Source organism: Schistocerca serialis, chromosome 9 (genome assembly GCF_023864345.2).
Source record: "Schistocerca serialis cubense isolate TAMUIC-IGC-003099 chromosome 9, iqSchSeri2.2, whole genome shotgun sequence".
NCBI classification, from domain to species: Eukaryota; Metazoa; Arthropoda; class Insecta; order Orthoptera; family Acrididae; genus Schistocerca; species Schistocerca serialis.
In genome coordinates, this window is record NC_064646.1 from 473392103 (window position 1) to 473414079 (window position 21977).

The window sequence follows — 21977 nt, forward strand, 5'->3', positions numbered from 1 at the left end:
CTGCTGGAAGTATCACTTTGCCACGAAGAAAAATGATCCTAATCCTACTCCTAATGATCCGACTCCTCAAGACACCATCCAAATTGAACCCTGCCTGGAACAGTTCCGACCTCCGTCACAGCGGGACCCACCTCCTCTTCCTCAAAATCACCCTCTCCAAACCTTCCAGGAATTTCTGACTTCCAGCCTTGCATCTCAATCCTTCTTAAAAAACCTTAATTCTACACCCAACATCACCACTGCTGAAGCCCAGGCTATCCGTGATCTGAAGGCTGACCGATCCATCGTCATTCTTCCGGCGGACAAGGGTTCCACGACCGTGGTACTTGATCGTCGGGAGTATGTGGCTGAGGGACTGCGTCAGCTTTCAGACAACACCACATACAAAGTTTGCCAAGGTAACCCCATTCCCGATGTCCAGGCGGAGCTTCAAGGAATCCTCAGAACCTTAGGCCCCCTGCAAAACCTTTCACCTGACTCCATCAACCTCCTGACCCCACCGACACCCCGCACCCCTACCTTCTACCTTCTTCCTAAAATCCACAAACCCAATCATCCCGGCCGCCCCATTGTAGCTGGTTACCAAGCCCCCACAGAACGTATCTCTGCCTACGTAGATCAACACCTTCAACCAATTACATGCAGTCTCCCATCCTTCATCAAGGACACCAACCACTTCCTTGAACACCTGGAATCCTTACCCAATCTGTTACCCCCGGAAACCATCCTTGTAACCATTGATGCCACGTCCTTATACACAAATATTCCGCACGTCCAGGGCCTCGCTGCGATGGAGCATTTCCTTTCACGCCGATCACCTGCCACACTACCTAAAACCTCTTTCCTCATCACCTTAGCCAGCTTCATCCTGACCCACAACTTCTTCACTTTTGAGGGCCAGACATACCAACAATTAAAGGGAACAGCCATGGGCACCAGGATGGCCCCCTCGTACGCCAACCTATTCATGGGTCGCTTAGAGGAAGCCTTCTTGGTTACCCAAGTCTGCCAACCCAAAGTTTGGTACAGATTTATTGATGACATCTTCATGATCTGGACTCACAGTGAAGAAGAACTCTTGAATTTCCTCTCCAACCTCAACTCCTTTGGTTCCATCAGTTTCACCTGGTCCTACTCCAAATCCCATGCCACTTTCCTTGACATTGACCTCCACCTGTCCAATGGCCAACTTCACACGTCCGTCCACATCAAACCCACCAACAAGCAACAGTACCTCCATTATGACAGCTGCCACCCATTCCACATCAAACGGTCCCTTCCATACAGCCTCGGTCTTCATGGCAAACGAATCTGCTCCAGTCCGGAATCCCTGAATCATTACACCAACAACCTGAAAACAGCTTTCGCATCCCGCAACTACCCTCCCGACCTGGTACAGAAGCAAATAACCAGAGCCACTTCCTCGTCCCCTCAAACCCAGAATCCCCCACAGAAGAACCACAAAAGTGCCCCACTTGTGACAGGATACTTTCCGGGACTGGACCAGACTCTGAATGTGGCTCTCCAGCAGGGATACGACTTCCTCAAATCCTGCCCTGAAATGAGATCCATCCTTCATGAAATCCTCCCCACTCCGCCAAGAGTGTCTTTCCGCCGTCCACCTAACCTTCGTAACCTGTTAGTTCATCCCTATGAAATCCCCAAACCACCTTCCCTACCCTCTGGCTCGTACCCTTGTAACCGCCCCCGATGCAAAACCTGTCCCATGCACCCTCCCACCACCACCTACTCCAGTCCTGTAACCCGGAAGGTGTACACGATCAGAGGCAGAGCCACGTGTGAAAGCACCCACGTGATTTACCAACTGACCTGCCTACACTGTGATGCATTCTATGTGGGAATGACCAGCAACAAACTGTCCATTCGCATGAATGGACACAGGCAGACAGTGTTTGTTGGTAATGAGGATCACCCTGTGGCTAAACATGCCTTGGTGCACAGCCAGCACATCTTGGCACAGTGTTACACCGTCCGGGTTATCTGGATACTTCCCACCAACACCAACCTATCCGAACTCCGGAGATGGGAACTTGCCCTTCAGTATATCCTCTCTTCTCGTCATCCGCCAGGCCTCAATCTCCGCTAATTTCAAGTTGCCGCCACTCATACCTCACCTGTCTTTCAACAACTTCTTTGCCTCTACACTTCTGCCTCGACTGACATCTCTGCCCAAGCTCTTTGTCTTTAAATATGTCTGCTTGTGTCTGTATGTGTGGATGGATATGTGCGAGTGTATACCTGTCCTTTTTTCCCCCTAAGGTAAGTCTTTCCGCTCCCGGGATTGGAATGACTCCTTACCCTCTCCCTTAAAACCCACTTCCTTTCGTCTTCCCCTCTCCTTCCCTCTTTCCTGATGAGGCAACAGTTTGTTGCGAAAGCTTGAATTTTGTGTGTGTGTTTGTGTTTGTTTGTGTGTCTATCGACCTGCCAGCGCTTTTGTTCGGTAAGTCACCTCATCTTTGTTTTTTTATATATATATATATATATATATATATATATATATATATATATATATATATATATATATACTGTGTATTGTGTTCGGGCAGTTTCTCATCTTATTGCATCAGTACATACACTGGAAATTATGCTTTATACATTGCATTGACCTAATGTATAGACAGGAGTTAATGGATATGTTTTGAGTCATCAATAGTCCAATGTTGGTGTTGACAGGCCCAGGCGAGGCATAAAGCTTCATGTCGTGCAGTCATCAAGGGTACACAAGTGGGCTTTGGCTCCAAAAGCCCATATTGATGAAGTTTCGTTGAATGGTTTGCACACTGACACTTGTTGATGGCCCAGCACTGAAATATGCAACAATTTGAAGAATGTTGCACTTCTGTCACATTTAACAATTCTCTTCAGTCATTGTTGGTCCCATTCTTGCACGATCTTTTTTTTGGCCACAGTGATGTCGGAGATTTTATGTTTTACTGGATTCCTGATATCCATGGTATACTCGTGAAATGGTTGCATGGGAAAATCTCCACTTCATCATTACCTCGGAGACTATAATACCATGTTCAAACTCACTTAAATCTTGATAACCCGTCATTGTAGTAGCAGTAACCGATCTAACAACTGCACCAGAAATTTCATCACTCCACCAGTTTCATTAACACTTCATTGTAATTAGACTAATGATTTAGACACTTTATTGCCAGATACTTCATTATTGTGATGTAAATGGAAGGTAAATGATTCTTGAAATTGGATCTTCCTTGGGATACTGAAAGGTTTCTATTACCATGCACTGTGTTGTGAATCTTGGTAAAATGTATACGGAGAGTAAAATACTTGTAAGGGGGATTGTGAACCTGCCTCTTGAGCAAGCAAAATAAAAAAAAAAGACTTTTTACTGCAGGAATTCAACTGCCTCTGACATTTATATGTAAAGAGTTATTACCTGTGTCATATTGTGTAAACTGAATTACTGTGGATTATTTATTTTACACTTAACATTTGTGCTTGTTGGCGTATTAAAATGTCTTGTCACCTGAACTACAGTGGCATGTGTTGCCTGAAATTCAGCAATGAAGGAACTGCATGAGTAATATTATTTTGTAAAATCCATGACTTGTTACTTATAGATACATTGCATTATTAACAATAAACCTGTATACACACAGCAGCACTGGTAATCATATTTAAGTATTTACTTTGTGTTAAATGTTGTCATTATTTCTTTCAATTTTGTATCATATTAGTATATTGAAAATGTAACAGTTTATTTAATTTTGTCTTGAAGTATTAAGACTCATACCTAATCACCAGAACCAGTTAAGAATGATGCCACTGATGTGATACTTAATGTTTAATATACCTGTAAGTCCTGTAATTTTGTGCCAAGTTAGAAATATGCGATCCATCTTTTGTTCAAACAGTTAAGCTTCATGCCAGTGGTATTCTGATTATGTAGATTAGTATCACTCATACACAGCAGAAGACTTATATTGTCATTTTCACATGTAACTTACAAAAATGTAAAACTGTACCTACTTGCTATTACTTCAACAGGTTTCAAAAGTGAAACTTCCTGGCAGATTAAAACTGTGTGCCCGACCGAGACTCGAACTCGGGACCTTTGACTTTCGCGGGCAAGTACTCTACCATCTGAGCTACCGAAGCACAACTCACGCCCGGTACTCACAACTTTACATCTGCCAGTATCTCGTCTCCTACATTCCAAAATTTACAGAAGCTCTCCTGCGAACCTTGCAGAACTAGCACTCCTGAAAGAAAGGATATAGCGGAGACATGGCTTAGCCACAGCCTGGGGGATGTTTCCAGACTGAGATTTTCACTCTGCAGCGGATTGTGCGCTAATATGAAACTTCCTGGCAGATTAAAACTGTGTGCCCGGCCGAGACTCGAACTCGAGACCTTTGCCTTTCGTGGGAAAGTGCTCTACCATCTGAGCTGCCGAAGCATGACTCACGCCCGGTACTCACAGCTCTACATCTGCCAGTATCTCGTCTCCTACCTTCCAAACTTTACAGAAGCTCTCCTGCGAACCTTGCAGAACTAGCACTCCTGAAAGAAAGGATATAGCGGAGACATGGCTTAGCCGCAGCCTGGGGGATGTTTCCATAATGAGATTTTCACTCTGCAGTGGAGTGTGCGCTGATATGAAACTTCCTGGCAGATTAAAACTGTGTGCCCGGCCGAGACTCGAACTCGGGACCTTTGCCTTTCGTGGGAAAGTGCTCTACCATCTGAGCTACCGAAGCATGACTCACGCCCGGTACTCACAGCTCTACATCTGCCAGTATCTCGTCTCCTACCTTCCAAACTTTACAGAAGCTCTCCTGCGAACCTTGCAGAACTAGCACTCCTGAAAGAAAGGATATAGCGGAGACATGGCTTAGCCACAGCCTGGGGGATGTTTCCATAATGAGATTTTCACTCTGCAGCGGAGTGTGCGCTGATATGAAACTTCCTGGCAGATTAAAACTGTGTGCCCGACCGAGACTCGAACTTGGGACCTTTGCCTTTCGCGGGCAAGTGCTCTACCATCTGAGCTACCGAAGCATGACTCACGCCTGGTACTCACAGCTCTACATCTGCCAGTATCTCGTCTCCTACCTTCCAAACTTTACAGAAGCTCTCCTGCGAACCTTGCAGAACTAGCACTCCTGAAAGAAAGGATATAGCGGAGACATGGCTTAGCCACAGCCTGGGGGATGTTTCCAGAATGAGATTTTCACTCTGCAGTGGAGTGTGCCTGGTATGAAACTTCATGGCAGATTAAAACTGTGTGCCCGACCGAGACTCGAACTCGGGACCTTTGCCTTTCGCGGGCAAGTGCTCTACCATCTGAGCTACCGAAGCACGACTCACGCCCGGTACTCACAGCTTTACATCTACCAGTATCTCGTCTCCTACCTTCCAAACTTTACAGAAGCTCTACTGCGAACATTGCAAAACTAGCACTCCTGAAAGAAAGGATATAGCGGAGACATGGCTTAGCCACAGCCTGGGGGATGTTTCCAGAATGAGATTTTCACTCTGCAGCGGAGTGTGCGCTGATATGAAACTTCCTGGCAGATTAAAACTGTGTGCCCGACCGAGACTCGAACTCGGGACCTTTGCCTTTCGCGGGCAAGTGCTCTACCATCTGAGCTACCGAAGCACGACTCACGCCCGGTCTCACAGCTTTACGTCTGCCAGTATCTCGTCTCCTACTTTCCAAACTTTACAGAAGCTCTCCTGCGAACCTTGCAGAACTAGCACTGCTGAAAGAAAGGATATAGCGGAGACATGGCTTAGCCACAGCCTGGGGGATGTTTCCAAAATGAGATTTTCACTCTGCAGCAGAGTGTGCGCTGATATGAAACTTCCTGGCAGATTAAAACATTGTGTGGAACATTAGATCCCTTAATTGAGCAGATGAGTTGGAAAATTTGAAAAGGGAAATGGATAGATTGAAGTTGGATATAGTGTGAATTAGTAAAGTTCGGTGGCAGGAGCAACAGGACTACTGATCAGGTGAATACTGGGTTGTAAATACAAAACCAAATAGGGGTAATACAGACATACCTTTAATTTTGTATGAGAAAATAGGAAAGTGGGTAAGCTACTGTGAACAGCATAGGGAATGCTTTATTGTACAAAAGATAAGAAATAACTCCCACACCCGCCACAGTAGTACAAGTTTATATGCCATCTAGCTCTGCACATGATGAAGAGATTGAAGAAATGTACAATGAGATAAAAGAATTATTCAGATAGTTAAGGGAGATGAAACTGTAATAATGATGGAGGACTGGAATTTGGTAATAGGAAAAGGAAGAGAAGGAAAAATAGAAGACATATCATGAAAGAAGGTTGTATACATGGAAGAGGCCTGGAGGCACTGGAAAATTTCAGTTAGATTATATAATTGTAAGTCAGAGATTTCAGAACCAGAATTTAAATTGGAAGATATCTCCAGGGGCAGATATGGACTCTGACCACAATTTATTAGTTATGAACTGTAGATTATATACTAAAGAAACTGCAAAAAAAGTAGGAAACTGAAGAGGTGGGGCCTGGATAAGCTGAAAGAACCAGAGGTTGTTGAGAATTTCAGAGGGAGCAATAGGCAACAGTTGACTAGGACAGTGGAAAGGAATACAATAGCAGGTTAATGAGTAACTTTAAGAGGTGAAACAGTGAAGACAGCAGAGGATTAAATAGGTAAAAAGACAAGACATAATAGAAACCCTTGGATACCATAAGAGATACTGAATTTAAATGATGAAAGGAGAAAATATAAAAATGCAGCAAATGAAGCAGGCAAAAGGGAATACAAACATCTAAAAAATAAAATTGACAGAAAGAGCAAAATGGCTAAGCAGGAATGGTTAGTGGGCAAATGTAATGATTTAAAAGCATGTTCCACTACTGGAAAGATAGACACGGCCTACAGGAAAATTAAGAAGGCCTCTGGAGGAAAGAGAAGCAGCTGTATAAATATCACAAGCTCAGAAGGAAAACCAATCCTAAGTAAAGAAATGAAAGGTGAAAGGTGGAAGAAATACATAGAGGTTCACATAAAGGAGATGAACTTGAAGGCAATGTGATAGATATGGAACAGGATGTAGATGAATATGAGATGGGAGATACAATACTGCGAGAAGAATTTGACAGGGCACTGAAAGATCTAACTCAAAACATGGTCCCAAGAGTAGACGACATTCTGTTAGAACTACTGGTAGTCTTGAGAGAGCAAGATATATGAAACAGGTGAAATACTCACAGACTTCTAAAAGAATATAACAATTCCAGTTCCAAAGGAAGCAAGTGCTGACAAGTGTTATTATTACTGAACTAATACCTTAATAAGGCATGGTTGTGAAATACTAACATGAATTCTTTATAGAAGATTGGAAAAACTGGCAGAAGCTGACCTTGAGGAAGATCAGTTTCGATTCCAGAGAAATGTAGGAATACATGAGGCAATACTGACCCTACGACTTATCTTAGAAGATAGATTAATGAAAGACAAATCTGTATTTTTAGACTTAGTGAAAGCTTTTGACAGCACTGACTGTAACACTTTCTGTGAAATTCTGAAGGGAGCAAAAGGCTAACTACAACTTGTACTGAAACCAGATGGTGGTTATAAAGAGTCAAGAGGCATAAAAGGGAGGCAGTGGTTGAAAAGGAAGTGAGACAGGGTTGTAGCCTATCACCGATGTTATTCAATCTGTACGTTGAGCAAGCAGTGAAGGGAACAAAACAAAAAATTGGAGTAGGAATTAGCATCCAAAAGGACTTTAAACTGCCGTTGAATGGAATGGACAGGTTTCTAAAAGGAGGATATAAGATGAACATCGACAAAAACAAAATATGGATAATGGAATGTGGGTTAGGAAACAAGACACTTACAGTAGATGAGTTTCGTTCTTTATGGAAAAAAAAAAAAAAAAAAAAAAAAAAAAAACCTGATGGCCAAAGTAAAGGGGATACAAAATGTAAATTGGCAATGGTAAGAAAAGTGTTTCTGAGGAACGAAAATTTGTTGACATCAAGTGTAGATTTAAGTGTCAGGAAGTTTTTTTCTGAAAGTATTTAATGGAGTGTAGGCATGTACGGAAGTGAAAAACGGAAGATAAACAGCTTACACAAGAAGAAAATAGAAGTTTTGAAATGTGTGCTGCAGAACAATGCTGAAGATCATATGGGTAGATCACATCACTAATAAGGATGTACTGAACAGAACTGAGGAGTAAAGAAATTTGTGGCACAACCTGACTAGAAGAAGGGATCAGCTGTTAGGACATATTCTGAGACATCAGCGGATCATCAGTTTACTATTGGAGGGAAGTGGGTGGTGAGGAGGGTTGTAAAAATAGTAGAGGGAGACCAAGAGATGAATACAGTATGCAGATTCAGAAGGATGTAGTTTGCAGTAGTTACTGGGAGATGAAAAGGCTTGCACAGGATAGAGTAGCACGGTGAGCTGCACCAAACCAGTCTTCATACTAAAAACAACAATCAACTCTGAAAAGGCAAACACAATGCCAACTTTGTACATTTGTACCATGGCTTGTCTTGTTGCTCGAATGACTTCATCACAGAAATAAACTACATTTAAGCTCAAGATCAGGTGTGGCACAAATTAATGTGGGCGTTACTACCCACCTGGCCAGTCTTGGTTATACCAGGAGTTCAACTTACTTCTTTTCTACAGCAACAGCAGCAAATCAGCTCTACAAAGCAGATAATTCACATTCAGTATTTGATGCCTGCCCAAAAGAGGAAACATTTCAGTGGGCAGGTACATAGGTATGTAAACGATAAAACAGATAAACATATTCAACTTAAGTATCTCAGATTTCTTTCAAATCTTCTTCATTTGTCAATTGTGGTAAGATGAGAATGACCACCAATCTGCAGGTGTATATGACAAGTCTGTAGGAAATTACTCACCTGCATAGTTTGACAACTATGAATTCTCAACACAGATTTCAAGATAAATGACTACATCTCTGGTCCTAATTCAGGTACTGCAATGGTATGTTTGTCACTCGGTTGGTTGGCTGGATGTCACGTTGTTTGGTTGGTAGCTAGGTAAGCAGGTTGTTGTTGTTGTTGTTGTTGTAGTAGTCTTCAGTCCTCAGACTGGTTTGATGCAGCTCTCCATGCTACTCTATCCTGTGCAAGCTTCTTCATCTCCCACTACCTACTGCAACCTACATCCTTCTGAATCTGCTTGGTTTATTCATCTCTTGGTCTCCCTCTACGATTTTTACACTCCACGCTGCACTCAAATACTAAATTGGTGATCCCTTGATGCCTCAGAACATGTCCTACCAACCGGTCCCTTCTTCTAGTCAAGTTGTGCCACGAACTTCTCTTCTCCCCAATCCTATTCAATACCTCCTCATTAGTTATGTGATCTACCCATCTAATCTTCAGCATTCTTCTGTAGCACCATATTCTGAAAGCTTCTATTCTTTTCTTGTATAAACTATTTATCGTCCATGTTTCACGTTCACTACAACCCTGTCTCACTCCATACAAATACTTTCAGAAATGACTTCCTGACACTTAAATCTATACTCGATGTTAACAAATTTCTCTTCTTCAGAAACGCTTTCCTTCCCATTGCCAGTCTACATTTTATATCCTCTCTACTTCGACCATCATCAGTTATTTTCCTCCCCAAATAGCAAAACTCCTTTACTACTTTGTGTGTCTCATTTCCTAATCTAATACCCTCAGCATCACCCGACTTAATTTGACTACATTCCATTATCCTCATTTTGCTTTTGTTGATGTTCATCTTATATCCTCCTTTCAAGACACTATCCATTCCGTTCAACTGCTCTTCCAAGTCCTTTGCTGTCTCTGACAGAATTACAATGTCATCGGTGAACCTCAAAGTTTTTATTTCTTCTCCATGGGTTTTAATACCTACTCCAAATTTTTCTTTTGTTTCCTTCACTGCTTTCTCAATATATAGATTTAATAACATCGGGGAGAGGCTACAACCCTGTCTCACTCCATTCCCAACCACTGCTTCCCTTTCATGCTCCTCAACTCTTATAACTACCATTTGGTTTCTATACAAATTGTAAATAGCCTTTCGCTCCCTGTATTTTACCCCTGCCACCTTCAGAATTTGAGAGGATTCCAGTCAACACTGTCAAAAGCTTTCTCTAAGTTTACAAATGCTAGAAATGTAGGTTTGCCTTTCCTTAATCTATTTTCTAAGATAAGTCGTAGGCTCAGTATTGCCTCACGTGTTCCAATATTTCTATGGAATCCAAACTGGTAAGCAGGTAAACAATATAAAATATGAACATTTTTAACTGCAGCACCTCTGATTTGTATCAGATTCTCTACATTCAACATTCCTTGTAAAATACAAATGACCACTGTTCTGCATGTGAATATGACAAGTCTGTGGGAAATTCCTCAGTTACAAACTTTGAAATCTTTGAGATATAAAATCATATTTAAAGATAAATGACTGTAGGTCCAGTTCTAATTTAGTTTGCACCATGGAATGTCTATTATTTGGTTGGTTTGTTGGCTGTCTGGATGGTAGGTAGGTAGGTAAGTAGGTAGGTAGTTAGTTATGTAGCTATGTAAACATTACAAATGATAAATTTTTTCTACTTGAGAAACTCTGACTTCCTTCATATTTCAATCCTGTAGGATACAAATGACCATCAGTCTGTAGATGAATGTGATAAGTCCATGGGGGATTACTCGCTCTCAAAAGTTGAAAACTGTGAAACATAAACATACATTTCAAGATAAATAACTATAATACTTGCTCTAAACCATGTACTGCAATGATGTGTATAAGTTGGTAACACAAATTATTTTGTTGTTCTGTTTTCTATACAAAAGATAAACATTTAAAACTTAATAATCTCTGATTCCTTTCACATTTTTTATATTTAACAATGCTATCAGGATATGAAAGATCATCAGTCTGCAGATATACGTGACATGTGTATGAGAAATTACTGTTCTACAAAGTCTGAATATTGTGAAATTTAACCACACATTTCAAGATAAATGAGTATGACTCCGGTTCTAATTCAGATGTTTATGACATGTCTATAGGAAATTATTGGCCTGCCAAGTTTGACTACTATGAAAATTAACCACACATTTCTAGATAAATTACTATTCCTATTGTTCTAATCCAGGTACAGTAATGAAATGTCTGTCACTTGGTTGGTTGGTTGCTTGCTTCATTGGTTATGCATTTTTATAAAGCATGTAGAGAATTATCATAGGCCAGAGAGTTAGAGGGGAGGGGGGGGGGGCTTAATTTTCTGATGAACAAAAACACATTAATTTAGTACTTGACCAAAGATAATACACACCTTTCTGCACCAAAGTCAGATTTATCCATGAATAGTGAAGATCATCCTTTCTTCTAGTGTTGCAGCTATGCATTTTGCTATCATCCCAATTCAAAAATAACAGCAAAGGGCATAGCTACAACTCTAGAAGAAAGAATGCTCCTCAATATTCTGGATTAACTCTGAACAGAGTGAATTGTGCTGCCACAAAAATCTTTGGTTATTTACCAAAAAGCATTAAAAGTCTGACAGATAGCCAACCAGCATTTAAAAGCAAATTAAATGAATTTCTGAATGACAACTTCTTCTACTCAATAGCAGATGAATTTTTTGATATATATATATAAGATTTCTTTGCTAAATTGTTGCAGAAGAAGCTGAGTAGTACCGTGGTGTAGTGGTTATGATACTGAACTGTTGCATGGAGGGTTGTGAGTTCAAAACTCACCTGGACTGTACACTTTTAATTTCTATATTCAGTTCAAGTACATTCTAGAAGTATCCACAAATGTCAAGAATGATGTAATGGAATGTTCTGTAGCTATATATAGACCTATATTTCTTCTGGCCAGAGGCAGTTCGCTCCACGCTCTTGTATGTGCAAGTGCTGAATAAACCTTCAAGTGAAGTTAGTCTACGTCATTCATCTAATTACACCTTCTTCTACGTGACATTATTCTGTTGGAGACACTGGGTATTGGAAATTGTGATAGCGCACTTTTTCGATGACACAGTGGCTCCCATCAGGCCACAACAGAGCCGCCTTTTACGTGCTGAGAAAACCGAGTTCGAGCCATATTTAACAGATCACAATCTATCAGAGGAAGAAGAAGAAGAAGAAGAAGAGGACGTTACGATGACAGCAATTGTGTGCCACCACACGAGACATCCTTCCGGTTCCTCTAGCGATCATGGCCAAGATCCAAACAAGTGGCTGAAGATATATGAGGGTGTAGCCAAATTTGACAAAAGGGATGACGCCGTGTGTTTGCCTAACATATTTTTCTACTTGGAGGGCACTACCAAGCAATAGTATGAGGACAACGAGGAGAAGTTCACAAACTGGGAAGTATCCCAGGTGGAACTGCACAAGTATTTCAGCGACACACAATGACAGAAGTGCAAGGCTGAAGATAAATTAAAGTGCAGGGCACAGTGTAAATGAGAAACTACAGCATCCTACATTCAAGATGTCTTGGAGCTGTGTAAAATAGTGGGTCCTAGAATGAAGGAGGAAGATAAGGTTGCACATCTCTGTTGCTGAGGACATGTATCAAGCCCTACTCCTGAAGGAGGTTTCGACAGCAGACGCCTTCATAAAATGGTGCCAGTATATCGAGACAATGCATCAAAAAAGAATAACATGCAAGAAGTTTGAACGGCTTCCAAACGTTGTATCGATGTCTGCGATGGAGGAAGCAACTGATTTCAAAAGTGTTCTTCATCAGATAGTGAGAGAGGAAGTTTAGAAGGCACTTGGATTGCATGGTGAGCAAAACACCGAGATGCTTCAAGAGGTCATAAGGGAGGAAGTGGAACAGACATTGAACCCAATCTTTTGTCCTTCATTTCCCTTTGAAACGGTGAAAAAGTTGAGACCCAGGTGGAGTTATGTTCCTACAATGCTGCATGTGGAACCTGTTTGGGCACCAAGGAAGACTGACATCTGGAGGGCTCAGGATAACCAACCGGTATGTTTCCACTGTGGACGACTGGGACATGGGGTGCGCTATTGTCGAGAAAGGCGGTGGATATTTGATGATGCCTGCGCCAGAAGACAGCAGACCGATCTTAGCCGACGCCAACTCCAGGAGGATGAAGATGAACAAGAAGATGTGTGTGCAGGACGACGCAGGTCACCATCACTGCAAGCTAGCTGCTGGAGAGGATGCTCCCCAACATGCCGATCAAGGTCTCCATCGCTGTTTAGAAGCTCCAGCCCATCACCTAGTGGCCGCAACCTGGAAAACTAAAGGGTACGACCTTCCTTGGAGGTGAGGCCGCAGAAGAGAAAAATCCTCCACTGTCAATCACTACAAAAATGATGGGAAACAATGTCGATATCCTCATGGACGGCCGACCAGCCCAAGCTCTTGTGGACTCTGGAGCATCATATTCAGACATTTCGGAGAAGTACCGTCACCATTTGCAGAAAACCATATTTGTTGACAACAAAACATCTCTGCTGAAGGTGGCTGATGGGAAATATGTAAAACCTACAAGAAGATGTACCATTTCGTGTGGGTATAAGTGGCCATTCACAGTCCTTAGAATTCATCGCCTTACAAGAGTGTAGTCATGACATCGTTCTCGGATAGGACTTTTTGAAAGCTTCACAGGAAATTATAGATTGTGGTCACTCGAAGATTGAGCTAGACGAGATAAGATACTGTGATGCGCATCTGAGTGTGGGGAGACTATGTGTGCTGGATGAAGTGATCATGCCTGAAGTCAGCACTAGAAAGGTAACTGTCACATGTCGTGTCGTGCATCAACCCATGGATCTTGTAGTGGAATGTAAGAGAAGCATACCACTGAAGAATAACTTGGTCATCCCAGCTTCTGTTAACTCGTTTAAGAACAGATTCGATGAATTGTGGATAGTTAACTGTTGCCGAAAACCGCAGATCCTTCCAAGACGCATGTGCGTAGCAAACACTGAGCCATTAACTGAAGAACAGCCGAGCATCATAGAAACCTCCCATGCCAAGTCTGTAGGCGAAATTAGTGCTGCCACTATGAGACAAGATCTTCTAGCTCGACTATAACCAGATCTCACTAAGGAACAACAGAAGACGCTACTTGCCATTCTTCAGTCCACAGGTGAAGAGCAAATTAGACAAATAGGCGGTGAAGCACCAGATTAGCACTGGAGGCCATCAACCATAAATCAGAGAGCATACCGTGTGTCGGCAAAGGAACGTCAAATAATTTGCGACGAGGTAGAGAAAATGATGAAGAATGACATCATTCAACATTCACAGAGCCCATGGTCGTCATGAGCAGTCCTCGTCAGGAAGGAGGATGGCAGGTGGCACTTTTGTGTTGTTTACAGGAAGCTTAATAAGATACCAAAAAAGGACGTTTACCCTCTTTCAGGAATTGACAATACACTTGATTGTCTGAAGGGGGCTAAGTTTTTCTCAACCATGGACATGTATTTGGGATACTGGCAAATCGAAGTAGATGAAGCTGATTGTGAGAAAACTGCATTCATCACCCGTGAGGGCCTGTATGAGTTTAAGGTAATGCTGTGTGGTTTGTCTAATGCATCAGCAACTTTTGAACGGATGATGGATAATCTTCTAAGGCACCTGAAGTGGACAATGTGTCTTTGTTATTTAGATGACATTATAGTGTTCTCAGACACATCTGATGAACATACAAAAAGACTGAGAGCCATTCTTAAGTGTCTCCAACAAGGCGGACTGAAACTCAGTCCAAGAAAGTGTGTCTTTGGAGCAAAAGAAATCAAAATACTTGGAAACCTTGTGTCAAACGAAGGTGTGTGATTAGACCCAGAAAATGTGAGATCTATAACAGAATATCCTGTTCCTAAAAGTATTAGAAAAGTGAGAAGCTTCCTCGGATTATGTTCTTATTACCGTCGTTTTATCAAAGACATTTGTATCAAAGCCAGGTCATTCCAAGAGTTGTTAAAAGCCAATGCTAAATTTAACTGCGGTGGTGCTCAACAAGATTCTTTCGATGTGCTGTGAAAAGCTGACAACTGACCCTGTACTTGGTCTGTATGATGAGAGAGCACCTACAGAGCTACACAAAGATGCCAGCGGGTATGGGAGCAGTGCTGTTCTGTTGCAAATTTCGAATGGAAAAGAGAAGATTATAGCCTATGCTTCTAAGACACTTACAAAAACCAAGAGAAACTACTCAACTACAGAAACATAATGTCTTGCTGTGACCTGGGCCATGTGCAAATTTCGACAGTATGGATGGCCATTCACATTTGTTACACTTACGACTTATCTTAGAAGAAAGATTAAGGAAAGGCAAACCTACGTTTCTAGCATTTGTAGACTTAGAGAAAGCTTTTGACAATGTTGACTGGAATACTCTCTTTCAAATTCTAAAGGTGGCAGGGGTAAAATACAGGGAGCGAAAGATTATTTACAATTTGTACAGAAACCAGATGGCAGTTATAAGAGTCGAGGGACATGAAAGGGAAGCAGTGGTTGGGAAGGGAGTAAGACAGGGTTGTAGCCTCTCCCCGATGTTATTCAATCTGTATATTGAGCAAGCAGTAAAGGAAACAAAAGAAAAATTCGGAGTAGGTATTAGAATCCATGGAGAAGAAATAAAAACTTTGAGGTTCGCCGATGACATTGTAATTCTGTCAGAGACAGCAAAGGACTTGGAAGAGCAGTTGAATGGAATGGACAGTGTCTTGAAAGGAGGATATAAGATGAACATCAACAAAAGCAAAACGAGGATAATGGAATGTAGTCGAATTAAGTCGGCTGATGCTGAGGGAATTAGATTAGGAAATGACACACTTAAAGTAGTAAAGGAGTTTTACTATTTGGGGAGCAAAATAACTGATGATGGTCGAAGTAGAGAGGATATAAAATGTAGACTGGCAATGGGAAGGAAAGCGTTTCTGAAGAAGAGAAATTTGTTAACATCGAGTATACAGTTAAGTGTCAGGAAGTCATTTCTGAAAGTATTTGTATGGAGTGTAGCCATGTATGGAAGTGAAACATGGACGATAAATACACTCCTGGAAATGGAAAAAAGAACACATTGACACCAGTGTGTCAGACCCACCATACTTGCTCCGGACACTGCGAGAGGGCTGTACAAGCAATGATCACACGCACGGCACAGCGGACACACCAGGAACCGCGGTGTTGGCCGTCGAATGGCGCTAGCTGCGCAGCATTTGTGCACCGCCGCTGTCAGTGTCAGCCAGTTTGCCGTGGCATACGGAGCTCCATCGCAGTCTTTAACACTGGTAGCATGCCGCGACAGCGTGGACGTGAACCGTATGTGCAGTTGACGGACTTTGAGCGAGGGCATATAGTGGGCATGCGGGAGGCCGGGTGGACGTACCGCCGAATTGCTCAACACGTGGGGCGTGAGGTCTCCACAGTACATCGATGTTGTCGCCAGTGGTCGGCGGAAGGTGCACGTGCCCGTCGACCTGGGACCGGACCGCAGCGACGCACGGATGCACGCCAAGACCGTAGGATCCTACGCAGTGCCGTAGGGGACCGCACCGCCACTTCCCAGCAAATTAGGGACACTGTTGCTCCTGGGGTATCGGCGAGGACCATTCGCAACCGTCTCCATGAAGCTGGGCTACGGTCCCGCACACCGTTAGGCCGTCTTCCGCTCACGCCCCAACATCGTGCAGCCCGCCTCCAGTGGTGTAGCGACAGGCGTGAAGGGAGGGACGAATGGAGACGTGTCGTCTTCAGCGATGAGAGTCGCTTCTGCCTTGGTGCCAATGATGGTCGTATGCGTGTTTGGCGCCGTGCAGGTGAGTGCCACAATCAGGACTGCATACGCCCGAGGCACACAGGGCCAACACCCGGCATCATGGTGAGGGGAGCGATCTTCTACACTGGCCGTACACCACTGGTGATCGTCGAGGGGACACTGAATAGTGCATGGTACATCCAAACCGTCATCGAACCCATCGTTCTACCATTCCTCGACCGGCAAGGGAACTTGCTGTTCCGACAGGACAATGCACGTCCGCATGTATCCCGTGCCACCCAACGTGCTCTAGAATGTGTACGTCAACTACCCTGGCCAGCAAGATCTCCGGATCTGTCCCCCATTGAGCATGTTTGGGACTGGATGAAGCGTCGTCTCACGCGGTCTGCACGTCCAGCACGAACGCTGGTCCAACTGAGGCGCCAGGTGGAAATGGCATGGCAAGCCGTTCCACAGGACTACATCCAGCATCTCTATGATCGTCTCCATGGGAGAATAGCAGCCTGCATTGCTGCGAAAGGTGGATATACACTGTACTAGTGCCGACATGGTGCATGCTCTGTTGCCTGTGTCTATGTGCCTGTGGTTCTGTCAGTGTGATCATGTGATGTATCTGACCCCAGGAATGTGTCAATAAAGTTTCCCCTTCCTGGGACAATGAATTCACGGTGTTCTTATTTCAATTTCCAGGAGTGTAGTTTGGACAAGAAGAGAATAGAAGCTTTCAGAATGTGGTGCTACAGAAGAATGCTGAAGATTAGATGGGTAGATCACATAACTAATTAGGAAGTATTGAATAGGATTGGGGAGAAGAGACGTTTGTGGCACAACTTGACCAGAGGAAGGGATCGGTTGGTAGGACATGTTCTGAGGCATCAAGGGGTCACCAATTTAGTATTGGAGGGCAGCATGGAGTGTAAAAATCGTAGAGGGAGACCAAGAGATGAATACACTAAGCAGATTCAGAAGGATGTAGGTTGCAGTAGGTACTTGGAGATGAAGAAGCTGGCACAGGATAGAGTAGCATGGAGAGCTGCATCAAACCAGTCTCAGGACTGAAGACCACAACAACAACAACAACAACAACAACGGATGGCCATTCACAGTTGTTGCAGACCATCATTCACTTTGTTGGTTGACAGGTCTTAAGGATCCAACAGGATGACTCGCCCGGTGGGCACTACATCTTCAAGAGTATGACATTACCATAGTATACAAAAATGGAAGAAAACACCAAGATGCTGACTGTCCCTCAAGAAACCCTGTGCAAGACCATCAAGACTTTGATGAAGATAGTGACTGTCTCGCTGCACTCCAGGATCTCTCTGCTGAGCAGGAGGAGGACTCCAAGATATCTCAAATTATGCTTGCCTTAAATCAGTCAGAGGATGTGAAAGGACAATTTAAGGTAGTTAATGGATTACTTTACAAGAAAAACTTTGATTCGTTTGGAAAGAGGTGGCTACCAGTTACTCCTAAACACAAGCGTTTAGACGTCCTGCAGAAATTTAGGATTTATTAAGACATATTATACAATCTGCAACAGATTTTTCTGGCCAGGTTTATTTAGGAGTGTCTGTCACTATGTGTCACACTGTCGAGAGTGCCAGAGGAGAAATGCAGTTCTTCAGAAACCAACTGGCCGACTCATACCAATTCCACCAGCTGAAACGCCTTTCCAGCATGTTGGGATTGACCTCCTCGGACCAATACCAACGTCTGCTAGTAGCAATAGATGGTTTGTTGTTTGCACTGATTATCTGACATGCTATGCCATTACAAAAGTTGTGAAAACACCTGAAGCATCCCTAATAGCCAAATTCATCATGGAAGACATTGTATTAAAACATGGTGCCCCATGGTTGTTAATTACGGATCGAGGGAAAGTTTTTAATCAAATCTTGTGAGAGAGAGAAACCTTCAGTGCAACATTACTCATCACATGACGACTGCCTACCATCCGCAAACTAACGGGCTTACTGAACGCCTTAATAAGACCTTGGCCGACATGCTGTCAATGTTAGTCAATGTTGAGCAGAGCAACTGGGATGAGGTGCTACCTTTCATGACATTTGCCTACAACACCGCCAAACAAGACATCACGGGATTTACGCCATTTTTTCTGGTACATGGGCGTGAGGCGACTACGATGATGGACACTGTGTTTCCGTTACATTCTGATGACGTGGACGACGACTACGTCAGCCAGGTGTTAACCAGAGCTGAGGAAGCTCGGCAGTTAGTTCGACTCCACATGCTGCAGGTTCAAGAAAATGATCGCCAAAGGAATGATGCGAGCCACCACCCTGTTGTCTACCTGCCTGGTGATCTGGATCTTCACTCCTGTTCCAGAAGGTTGGTCTCTCTGAGAAGCTCCTCAGGCGCTACTTTGGACCTTAAAAGGTTCTAAGACAGTTATCTGATGTTACTTATGAAGTTGGAAGTTGAAGATTTCGCCCCCGACACAAGATGACGAAAGATCAGAGATATGGTCCACATCTTTCGAATAAAGCACTATAAGGATCCTGCAACCCGGGGTACATTCAAAGCTGCAGCAATAGGCAACAAATGGAAAGGTGATGAAGAGCGTAGCGGCAAAATAAGTTCTAAGAAGATCACTGCCAGGGCGAGAAACAGTCATCAGGAGTCGGAGTATGCAGGACCGATGGCTTGTTCCCGGACTAGGAGGACTTAACACTGAGACGCTGTTCTCTTAAGGAGGGAGCAATGTCGCAGAAGAAGCTCAGTAGCACCGTGGTGTAGTGGTTATGATGATAAACTGTTGCATGGAGGGTCGTGAGTTCAAAACTCACCTGGACTGTACAATTTTAATTTCGATATTCAGTTTGAGTACATTCTAGAAGTATCCACAAATGCCAAGAATCATTGCACTGGAATGTTCTGTAGCTGTATATATACTGTCTGTGTTCTGGCCGGAGGCAATTCGTTCCACACTCTTGTATGTGCAAGTGCTGAATAAACCTTCATTAAGTGAAGTTTGTGTTTGTCATTCATCTAATTACCACTCCTTCTATGTGACAATATATATGTTGGTAAACTGGCATGTTCCACATCATTACGAAATGTTGTATTCATGATCTGTGGAAGAAGTGTTAATGTAATGTTCTATGTAAACAACACAAAGATAAACATTTGCTATTTTATCATTTATGATTTATTTCATATTTTCCAAATTTGACAGTCCTGGTAAGATGTGAAATACCATTGGTCTGCAGGTGTCTATGAGAAGTCTGTGGAATATAAAGTCTAAAACCTGTAAAATTTAAAATCTCATTTCAAGATAAGTGACTATAGCTCTGGTTCTAATCCGGATATGGTAACTGAATATATATCACTGGGAGGGTGGGTGGGTTTGTGGTAGGTAGGTAGGTAGGTAGGCAGGTAGGCATGTACTTACTCAACTAAATTCATCGTTGAGCATTTAAATACATCTTGCACAGCATTATCTAAGACCTCAGTGTTTAGAATGTGGATGGAGAGCTAACTGCTTAACTAAATGATGCAATGTGTTATGTTGCGGTCTTCAGACCAAAGACTGGTCTTATGCACCTCTCCACGCTACTCATTCACATGCAAGCCTCTTCATCTCTGGATGATTTTTGCAATCTACATCATTCTGAATCCATCTACTTTATTCGTCTCTCGTCTCCCCTTGTGATTTTTACCCCCCCCCCCCCCCCCCCCACTTCCCTGTAGCACTAAATAGGTGAGCCCTTGATGTCACAGATTATTATGTCCTCTCAAATAATCCCTTCTTTTAGTAAAGTTGTGCCCCAAATTTCTTGTCTCTCCAATGCTATTCAGTATCTCTTCATTAGTTATGTGATCTACTCATCTAATATTCAGCATTCTTCTGTCGCACCAAATTTCGAAAGTTTATATTCTGTTCTTGTCTAAACTCTTTATCATCCATCTCTCACTTCCACACATGGCTACACTCCAGACAAATGCTTTCAGAAAAGACTTTCCTAACACTTAACACATCAATGTTAACAAATTTCCCTTCTTTAGAAAATGTTCTCCTTGCCCTTGCCAGTCACATTTTATATCCTCTCTACTTTGCCCAAATAGCAAAACTGATCTACTACTTTAAGTGTATCACTTCCTAATCTAATTCCCTCAACATCACCTGATGAAATTCAACTACATTCCTTTATCCTTGTTTTGCTTTTGTTGATGTTTATCTTACATTATCCTTTGAAGATCGTGTCCTTTCCATTCAACTGCTCTTTCAAGTTCTTTGCTGTTTCTAACAAAATTACAATGTTGTCAGCAACCTCAATGTTCTATTTCTTATTTTAATCATGACTGTAATTTTCAGCAACTTAGTATTATTTTTTCACGATAAATTTCAATCATCAGTTGCAAAATAAATTTCATTGTGCTTTACTGATTTTGACAAATTAATTAATCATCTTTGGAAGCTTTTCTGCCTTTTTCTTCCTACTCCAAATTTTTACTGCTTGCTCAATGAACAGATTGAATAACATTGGGGAATGGCTACAACCCTGTCTCACTCCCTTCTCAACCACTACCTTCCTTTCATGCCCCTTGAGTCTTTATAGCTACTGTCTGGTTTCTGTAAAAGGTGTAGACAGTCTTTCACTCCATGTATTTTACCCCTGATACCTCCAGAATTTCAACAAGACTGTTTCAGAAAACACTGCCAAAAACTTTCTCCAAGTCTGTAAATGCTATAAATGTAAGTTTGCCTTTCCTTAACATATCTTCTAAGATAAGTCCCTGGGTCAATATTGCCTCGCATGTTCCTAGATTTCTCTAGAGTCCATACTGATCTTCCCCGAGGTTGGCTTCTGCCAGATTTTTCATTCTTCTGTAAAGAATTCATGTTAGTATTTTGCAGCCATAACTTATTAAGGTAATAGTTCAGTAATAATCACACGTGTCAGCACCTGCTTCCTTTGGAACTGGAATTGTTATATTCTTTTAAAAGTCTGTGAGTATTTCACCTGTTTCATATATCTTGCTCTCCCAAGGCTACCAGTAGTTCTAACAGAATGTCATCTACTCTTGGGGCCATGTTTTGAGTTAGATCTTTCAGTGCCCTGTCAAATTCTTCTTGCAGTATTGTACCTCCCATCTCATCTTCATCTACATCTACATCCTCTTCCATATTTATCACACTGTCTTCAAGTTCAT